The sequence below is a fragment of the Lactuca serriola genome, chromosome 2, assembly GCF_051521515.1.
Source record: "Lactuca serriola cultivar US96UC23 chromosome 2, Lser_US96UC23_V15, whole genome shotgun sequence".
NCBI lineage: Eukaryota > Viridiplantae > Streptophyta > Magnoliopsida > Asterales > Asteraceae > Lactuca > Lactuca serriola.
This window is the reverse complement of record NC_136409.1, coordinates 227,377,424-227,385,786: the sequence shown is the minus strand read 5'-3', so window position 1 is coordinate 227,385,786 and position 8,363 is coordinate 227,377,424. Positions and strand designations below refer to the sequence as shown.

At 37.1% G+C, this 8,363-nt stretch overlaps 1 pseudogene; it reads right to left on the bottom strand.

Annotated features, from left to right (window-relative positions):
- Positions 1 to 8,016: 8,016 nt before the first annotated feature.
- Positions 8,017 to 8,135, bottom strand: LOC145091029 (5S ribosomal RNA; annotated as a pseudogene).
- Between the last annotated feature and the right edge of the window lie 228 nt (positions 8,136 to 8,363).

Genomic DNA, 8,363 nt, shown 5'->3' with positions numbered 1-8,363 from the left:
GAAAGAGCAAGATGAATCTAATCATAAGGAATGGATCTTGATCGCATGGACTTGAAGATTAGATTTTGATCTTAGATAGTTATGATAGAGTTGTTAGAAAATTTTCTTTTGAAATACATAGTTTTCAATGGATTTTGCATTGTAAGGACATATGTTTTCCGCTGCTTTTATAAATAAAATAAATTTTTGTTTGACTTATTTATTTATTTATTTCCTTGCAATGAAATCGTTATGAAAATTGGTGTTTGCATATTTCTACAACAAATGGATATGATTCTTATTTATGGTGTTTATGGAAAAGTCAAGAATTTACCAAATAGGGAGAGTTTTCTCATCGCCGAAGTTTCAATTGGACAGAAATTTGGAATCATGCAACTTGGTTGCACGATGAATGAGAAATTTCATATTTGGAAATTAGACCAATTCGTTGACAAAGTGCCAAGTGAAGGACTAGAAGATCGAGTACACAAAGTTGCGTGTTGATCAAGTCAACCATAAGAGTAACAATGATGTTCGTCATGATTTACTAAAGGTTTAGTAAATATGATACAAGATTAAGTGTAATTTTGAATTGATTAAAGAGTTTAGATCAATAGCAGTACGAATAACAAGAATCAAGTAGGCAGAGAGATAAAAGTTTCTCCATTCTAAGAAGAAGGGAGAGTATCTTTTATGCTTTATGATAGGTCTTAATGATTAAGAACCATATCTCAATTGATCCTCTAAATGAGTCTTAGTACAGTTGTATGTCTAAGAAGAGGAATCAAGAATTGAAGAAATGGTTAAATCAACAAGTCAATCATACTTCGTTCCAATAACAAGTCTTAAAGTTAAGATTGTTAAAGGTATTAAGAAGGTTTGTAACTTTCATTAAATGTGGAAAGTTGTGATGTCTTGGATAAGACAAAGACCAACTAGGACCAATTTATGAAGTGTTTTGATAAAAGCTACACTAACTCTTGAATATTTGAAATTGTTATTGACAAAAGAACCTTATATGTCAAGGAGTCAGTGGGAGTCTTAACTGTCTTGAAAGGTTTCAAGAACAAATAAAATAAACCTTATCGATCATCACTAGCACACGAGTTGAGGTTTACAACCTATTGTGTTGACATTATTTTGATTCTGTGCCAATCCAATCAAGTTAGTTATACATGTGAGTCCTATGAGTTCTCATTTGAATGCATAAAAGGCAAGGACCTTGATCAATGGAAAGTACATTGATAGGAAAAGGTGAGCTGCTTAACTACTTGGAAGACGTGGTGGGCAGCTGTGCTACCATAAGGCAAGAAATCAAGATTAAGAAAGTTCGATCCATATGAGTTTGAATTTGTCGTAAACATATGGATAGGAACATTTACACCGTTTAAAATCTAAGTGTCATAAGATTTCCTCCTTCATGAAAATGATTGTGAGGAGATGCTTTCACTAAGAAAGATTTTAAGAAGATAGTGATCGTAAAATTGCATTCTTGAATTCAATTATGGTTACGGCATCCCTTTCCATAATTTGAATTGTGAGGTTTGGCAATTAGTCTTAATTGTTTAGACACACATATGAACTATCGAAGGCAAAGGTGTATAAAGAATCCTTGATAAAAGATTATCAAAGCACTAAGTATTAGAAACATGAACTTAAGAAATTCAATAAGCATTGTTTTCTGAAAGTTAAGATGTTTATGAATACATGTCGAAGCTAGTGGGAGCATAAGTGTTATGTTTTATAATAATCATCAAGATAGTGGGAGCATAAAAGTTATGATTGTATGATTATTAAGGAAAGTATTGCAAGGTTAGCAATATTAATTATAGAAAAACAAGAGTCATACTTTGCAATGTCGCAATAGTTGAAGAGTTGTTTTGCTATAATTAAGGGAGAGAATATTATGCTTCATTTCAAATCTAAAGGTTTAGGTTGAGAAATGTTAATAAAATTTAGTCAAAGGTACAAAGTGTGTTCTTAAAATTTCGATTATGATTACGACATCCCTTTTCACAATCCGAATTTTGAGAACATAGCAAATAAAACATTATGCGTCGTGTCCCATACGCTTCGGGTATAGGATCGATTGCAAATGCTTAATGCTTGACCATTCTAAAATTTTCCAAATGTCAAGCACATTTAGAGGGAAAAAGGACTAGAATCGGTTTAGACTAAAATAATTAAACAACTATCAAAGGACAATCCAAGTTCGACGAGGATTGGTCGCTTGTGAGTAGTTGGAAGTATAGTATTGGAAAATATGGAAATGTTTCCATATTGGATGGACCATATCGACATCATTACGAATAGAAAAGATTCTATAAAGAATGAGTTGTCATATGGAACATATGGAAGTGTGTCCATATTGGGAATTGAATATTGAGAAATCTATGATTAGATTAGGAACTTTTATGCAAAAGGATGTTCAAAGGAATGTAATTTGAGTGAGAGACATCATATCTAAGGAATTGTCTTGTAACAATCTCCGATAGAGGACTTTGTAACATCATTGGCAAAAGTCTTTGTGACTTTGGTGCAGTGACATTACAAAAGAGATCATTGCATAAAATGTTAGAATCTAGCATATTCTATAAGTAGCAAGAATTTGATATTCTTTAACTTATGAAAAACGGATTTGGAGTTGTGAAATGAGAAGGATTGGAAATGTGTTTGGTGTGATCTATTTCACAAAGTAAGAACCATAGGTAAACATTGTGTGCATGCTAGGAGCATGGGACAAGTGTTGTAATTCAAATAAGAAGTTGATTACCCGAAACGACAAATAATGAGTAATCAATATGGTGATAAATAAAAGGTGTTTTATTTATACTCAAAGGTTTGAGGCCATATGGGATTAGTATTATTCTTGTGTTTCACATTTGCATGTTTTTGACTTCCAGAATAATTGAGTTTATTAAGAATAATCGAATTATTCAAACGGGCCACAGTCGTTCATATGTTGGAAGTAGATATGAATGAAGACTGTCGTGAATTGGTGTGTGGATTGTCTAGAAAAGTATTAGACATAAGCAAATGTTTGCTGCAACGTTCATGAGTGCTTATGAATGTGATTTGAGCATTGGATTAGACCCACACTCACTTGGATCACTCCATGAATTATATCACGAGTGATTGGTGAGACGATAACATCCTATATTCTTGAAACCAAGATGTGTGAGTTGTATCTTGCAAATCGGTTGCACATTGATAATATGTAAACGCACCAGTAACTTGGTGTTATAAAACATATTGTTGTGTGTAATTCGGTGGGTGAGTGCAAGCAAGCATTGTATCAAAGTTTATCCGTTCCTTTTATTCAAAGTAGGATAAAAGCGATATCTTTGGGCCCCTCGATGGTTTAGTGATGACAAACATAAATGCTCGGCCGGGCTAGGGCTAATTTGATTTGTTCAATTAGTCAGTCGTCATAAATCGGAATCGAGATATAGTACAAAGAGAATGATTTGAAATCATATCTCATATGATATCTAGAATGGAGGAATATATGATCCCTTATCTAAGGACACGCGTATTTGATATGATCAGAGTTGACAGCGGCTTTGGAAAGCTACGATTGCAGATCGAGATCTGAAGTCATATGCATAATAGTTATTAGACTTATCCAAGTGGGAGACTGTTGGATTAGTGTCTAAGTCCATAACTATTTTGGTATGTACTTGACCCGATGGTGCATGGTCCTTTTGGGTTGCCTTCACCAAAGCAACTTGATTGGAGAAATGAATAAAGAGAGAGAGGATAATATGATTTATTAATATGCTATAAGAATAATATATTAAAGGAGAAATCATATTTGTTTAATTAATATTGGTCGATAATTAATTAAGAATTAATTTTGTGATCAAATGTAACTAATTAAACTAGAGGGGCTGATTTGTAATTATGTGATAGTTACAAAATAAGGTAAGGATTATCTTATAAGTATGGTGGACGAATTTAAGGTTGGAAAGCCTTAGAATTCGAGTATGATAAGGATTCAAGGATTATCTTATTGGTTGCTTAATGGATAATCAACTAGATAAGGATGATGACTGAAACCCTATTTCTACACCTATATAAACAACCCCAAGGTCATGAATTCGTGTATCCCTTCCCAAGAAGTCTTAGAGACGAATTCTAACCTCCCTCCTCTCTCCTTATACCTTCTCCACTTGCTTATGGTGTTTGTGAGCCATTAGAGGAGTGACACTTGTGACTCTTTGCTTTCCAAGGTCAATTCAAGGAGGAATTGGATTGTTATTGCTATATAACAATCAAGGTATGTTCTTAAACCTATTTACATGTGAATTCTGATTTCCATATGCTAGTATTAGGGTTCAAAGTCTTGGATTCAAAGTATGTACAATAGAGAAACCTAGATCCGAGCTTTAGGGTTTGTATGAGCACATAGGATGTCTTATGACCAAAACCCAACACTTTATTGGTAGGAAGTGCACAGATTCGGTTAACCTATCGACAGATAGCCATATGGCGTCAAGTCCACCAGTTGTCTTAGGCAATTTAGTTATGAAGTCCATGGTTATCCGCTCCCACTTCCACTCGGGTATATCCGTTTGTTGTAGCAAACCCGAGGGCTTTTGATACTTTACTTTGACCTTGCCGCAATTCAAACACTTGCCCACATAAGTAGCGATTTCCGCCTTGATGTTTGGCCACCAATATAGTTTTTTGAGGTCTCAATACATCTTGTCCGAGCCGGGATGAACGAAGTACTTGGTCTTGTGAGCTTCGTTCATGATAATGTCTCTATACCCGCCGAATCTCGATATCCAGATCTGATTCATGAGGTAATGAGCTCCCTCACCCTTGACCTCAAGGTTTTTATCCATTCCTCGCAAGGCTTCACTTGTGACATTCTCAGGTTTCAAGGCTTCAAGTGGCGCCTCCTTGATCCGAGTGGATAGATGTGAAAGGATAGTCATTGTCAATGATTTTACTCAGCGGCCCAAGTACTCCTTTCGACTTAGGGTATCTTCTACCATGTTGGCCTTGCCCAGATGATAATGAATTTCACATTCGTAATCATTTAGTAACTCTATCCATCTTCGTTGCATCATATTGAGCTCTTTTTGATTGAGGATGTGCTGGAGACTCTTATGGTCAGTGAAGATCTTACACTTTATACCATAAAGGTAGTGTCTCCAGATCTTTAAGGCAAACACTACTGCCCCTAATTCAAGGTCGTGTGTGGTGTAGTTGACCTCGTGAGTCTTAAGTTGTCTTGAGGCATAGAGAATGACTTTTCCCCGTTGCATGAGGATGCAACCTAGACCCTGCTTGGATGCATCGCAGTAAACCACAAAGTCTTTCATTCCTTCTGGAAGGGACAAGATCGGAGCACTACATAACTCTTGATTTAGCGTATGGAAGGCAGTTTCTTATTTATCCTCCCAATTAAAGGTCACTCTTTTCTGGGTCAGGGTAGTAAGAGGCTTTGCGATGTTGGAAAAGTTATGTATGAACCTTCAGTAGTAGCCAACAAGGACCAAAAACTCACGGATTTCTTTCGGTGTCCTAAGCGCTTCCCAGTTTTCAATTGCTTTGATTTTGGAGAGATCCACATGTATCCCTTCCTTGCTTACCACGTGTCCCAAGAAGTCCAACTTTCGAATCCAAAATTCACATTTTAAAAACTTTGCATACAGCTTTTCCGCCCTTAGCGTCTCAAAGACTTATCGCAGATGTTGATTATGCTCTTCCTTACTTCACGAATAGATTAGTATGTCATCGATGAACACTATCACAAATTTATCTAGGTAAGGTCAGCATACGCGGTTCGTTAGATCCATGAACACCGCGGGTGCATTAGTCAATCCGAAGGGTATCACAACAAACTCGTAGTGGTCGTAACGAGTCCTAAATGTCGTCTTAGGAATATCTTCCTCCTGGATTCTGAGCTGATGGTACCCCAACCTTAGATCGATAAGTAGCTCGATCCTTAAAGTTGGTCGAACATATCATCAATTTGGGGTAGGGGATATCGGTTCTTGATGGTGAGTTTTTCAACTCCCGATAATCAATGAACATACAAAATGAGTTGTCTTTCTTCTTTACGAACAAGACTAGTGCTCCCCAAGGTGAGAAGATTGGTCTGATGAATCCTTTACTCAACAGTTAGTTCAGTTGACTACTGCATTTCTGCTGGTGCTAAATGATATGGTGATTTGGCTATGGGGGTGGCTCCAGAGATCAAGTCGATTCTGAACTCAAATTGTCGCACGGGTGGTATTCCCAGAAGGTCTTCTAGGAATACATCGGGAAAATTGCAGACTTATGGAATATCCTTGATGTCCTTCGCTTCCCTCTTCTCATCAACAATATGAGCTAGGAATGTGTGGTACTTCTTGTTCAGGTACCTTTGAGCCTTGATGCAAGAGACGATTCAGAGTGTTTGTGTTGGGTTTGTCATCATAGACGACAAGGGTTTCATTATTTGGTAAGTTAAGTCGGACGACCCTTTCGTAACACATGATATCGACAAGGTGAGGACTTAAACAATCCATGCCAATAAACACATCAAAGCTTCTTATTGTAACAGGCATTCGGTCGATTTGGAAGGAGTGATTCTATAGGGTTAGGGTGTATCCTATGTATATGTCTTTTGTGTTTTAGTTTTTCCATTAGCCATATCTGTTGTGAATATTTCATTGAGTGATTGAGGTTTTGTTGGGTTTTAGTATACTACAACATCCTATGGTGCACATACAACCCTAAAATCTTTGGATCTTTGTTTTCTCTAATTAAACATGCAATATTGTTTCCAAAGCTTTAAGCCTACAACTAGCATACAAATGATATAAACAACATAAAATACTAGTTATGAGCTCACCTCTTTATGTAGCTTGTAGAACTTGTTATATTTGGCCTTTAAAAACTTAGCACCAGTAGTATGAATGCCTCAAATGAAATCACAACACACCATGGACAAAGGATAACATTTTGAGAGAGAATCCTAGCCACCAAAATCGTCCATAATCTCCAAGAATACATTAATCGTGATTTTGGCTATGGGGTACCCAAAAGTGTTGGAGGTTCTTTTGAAGATGTTCTTGGATCGTTTAAGAACACGAAGAACACGAATAACGAGTTGTACATCACGCAAAGTGGGTGGTACAATGTTCGATTTGGAGATTTTCTCATTCCAACAAAAGAGCCAAGATCTTCCAAATTTGATTCGTTTGTTGAAAATGGAACTCGATTCGTCCAAAAGGTATCTAAAATTCTCAAATGGATTCCAAAACTAACATATTTATATGTGAGATTCCAAGGTTCATGGGTTAACCCTAATCCATACCCATGGGTTTATGATCCATGGTTCATGTGGCACAACTCTTTATGTATCCATACATAAACTTAGTCCAACATGGATCATAAGCCCAACATATAAATATAACTAATTTACACAATTAGTCCCCATTAATTTAATTAGTCTCTTTTGATCACTAAATTAATTCCAAACTAATTCTTGATCAATACTAATTAAATCATATGATTTCATATTAATATATTAGAAATTATAATATATTAATAAACCTTAAATAACCTATTCTCAAAATTCCATCCTAACAAATTATCCTGATGATATGCAACCCAAATGGACCATGCTACTCTCGGGTCAAGTACATACCAATTATAGTTATGGGCTTAGACACCTAATCTGTAACATCCCCCTCTGGCATGTATCACAATATTGTCCGCTTTGGGCCACTCGGCACGAGGACTTCCCAGGGGGTCACCCATCCTGGTACTACTCCCGCCCGAGCATGCTTAACTGAAGAGTTCTTATGGGATCTGCTGCCCTCACGGCTTTAAAACGCGTTGTGATAGGGAAGGTATCCACACCCCTTATTAGGAATGCTTAGTTCTCCTTCCCAGCCGATGTGGGATCAGATCTAACCCACTTTCACCCTCATTATAGGGTTTGAAGTCCCCGTCGAACACATCAACCCGTGCCCTGGCTCTGATACCATTTGTAACATCCCCCTCTGGCACGTATCACAATATTGTCCGCTTTGGGCCACTCGGCACGAGGACTTCCCAGGGGGTCACCCATCCTGGTACTACTCCCGCCTAAGCACGTTTAACTGCAGAGTTCTTATGGGATCTGCTGCCCTCACGACTTTAAAACGCTGTGATAGGGAAGGTATCCACACCCCTTATTAGGAATGCTTAGTTCTCCTTCCCAGCCGATGTGGGTTAGTCAATTTAGAGGCAATAGGGGTCAAAAACGACTTTTCGACAAAAGATTATTTAGAATAAATAATTTGAACCAAGTTTTAGTATATGCTACAAGGTTTCCATACATATAAAGAATGCCGAAATCCGAGTTATAACGAAGAAGTTATGACCCGTCGAAGTTTCGC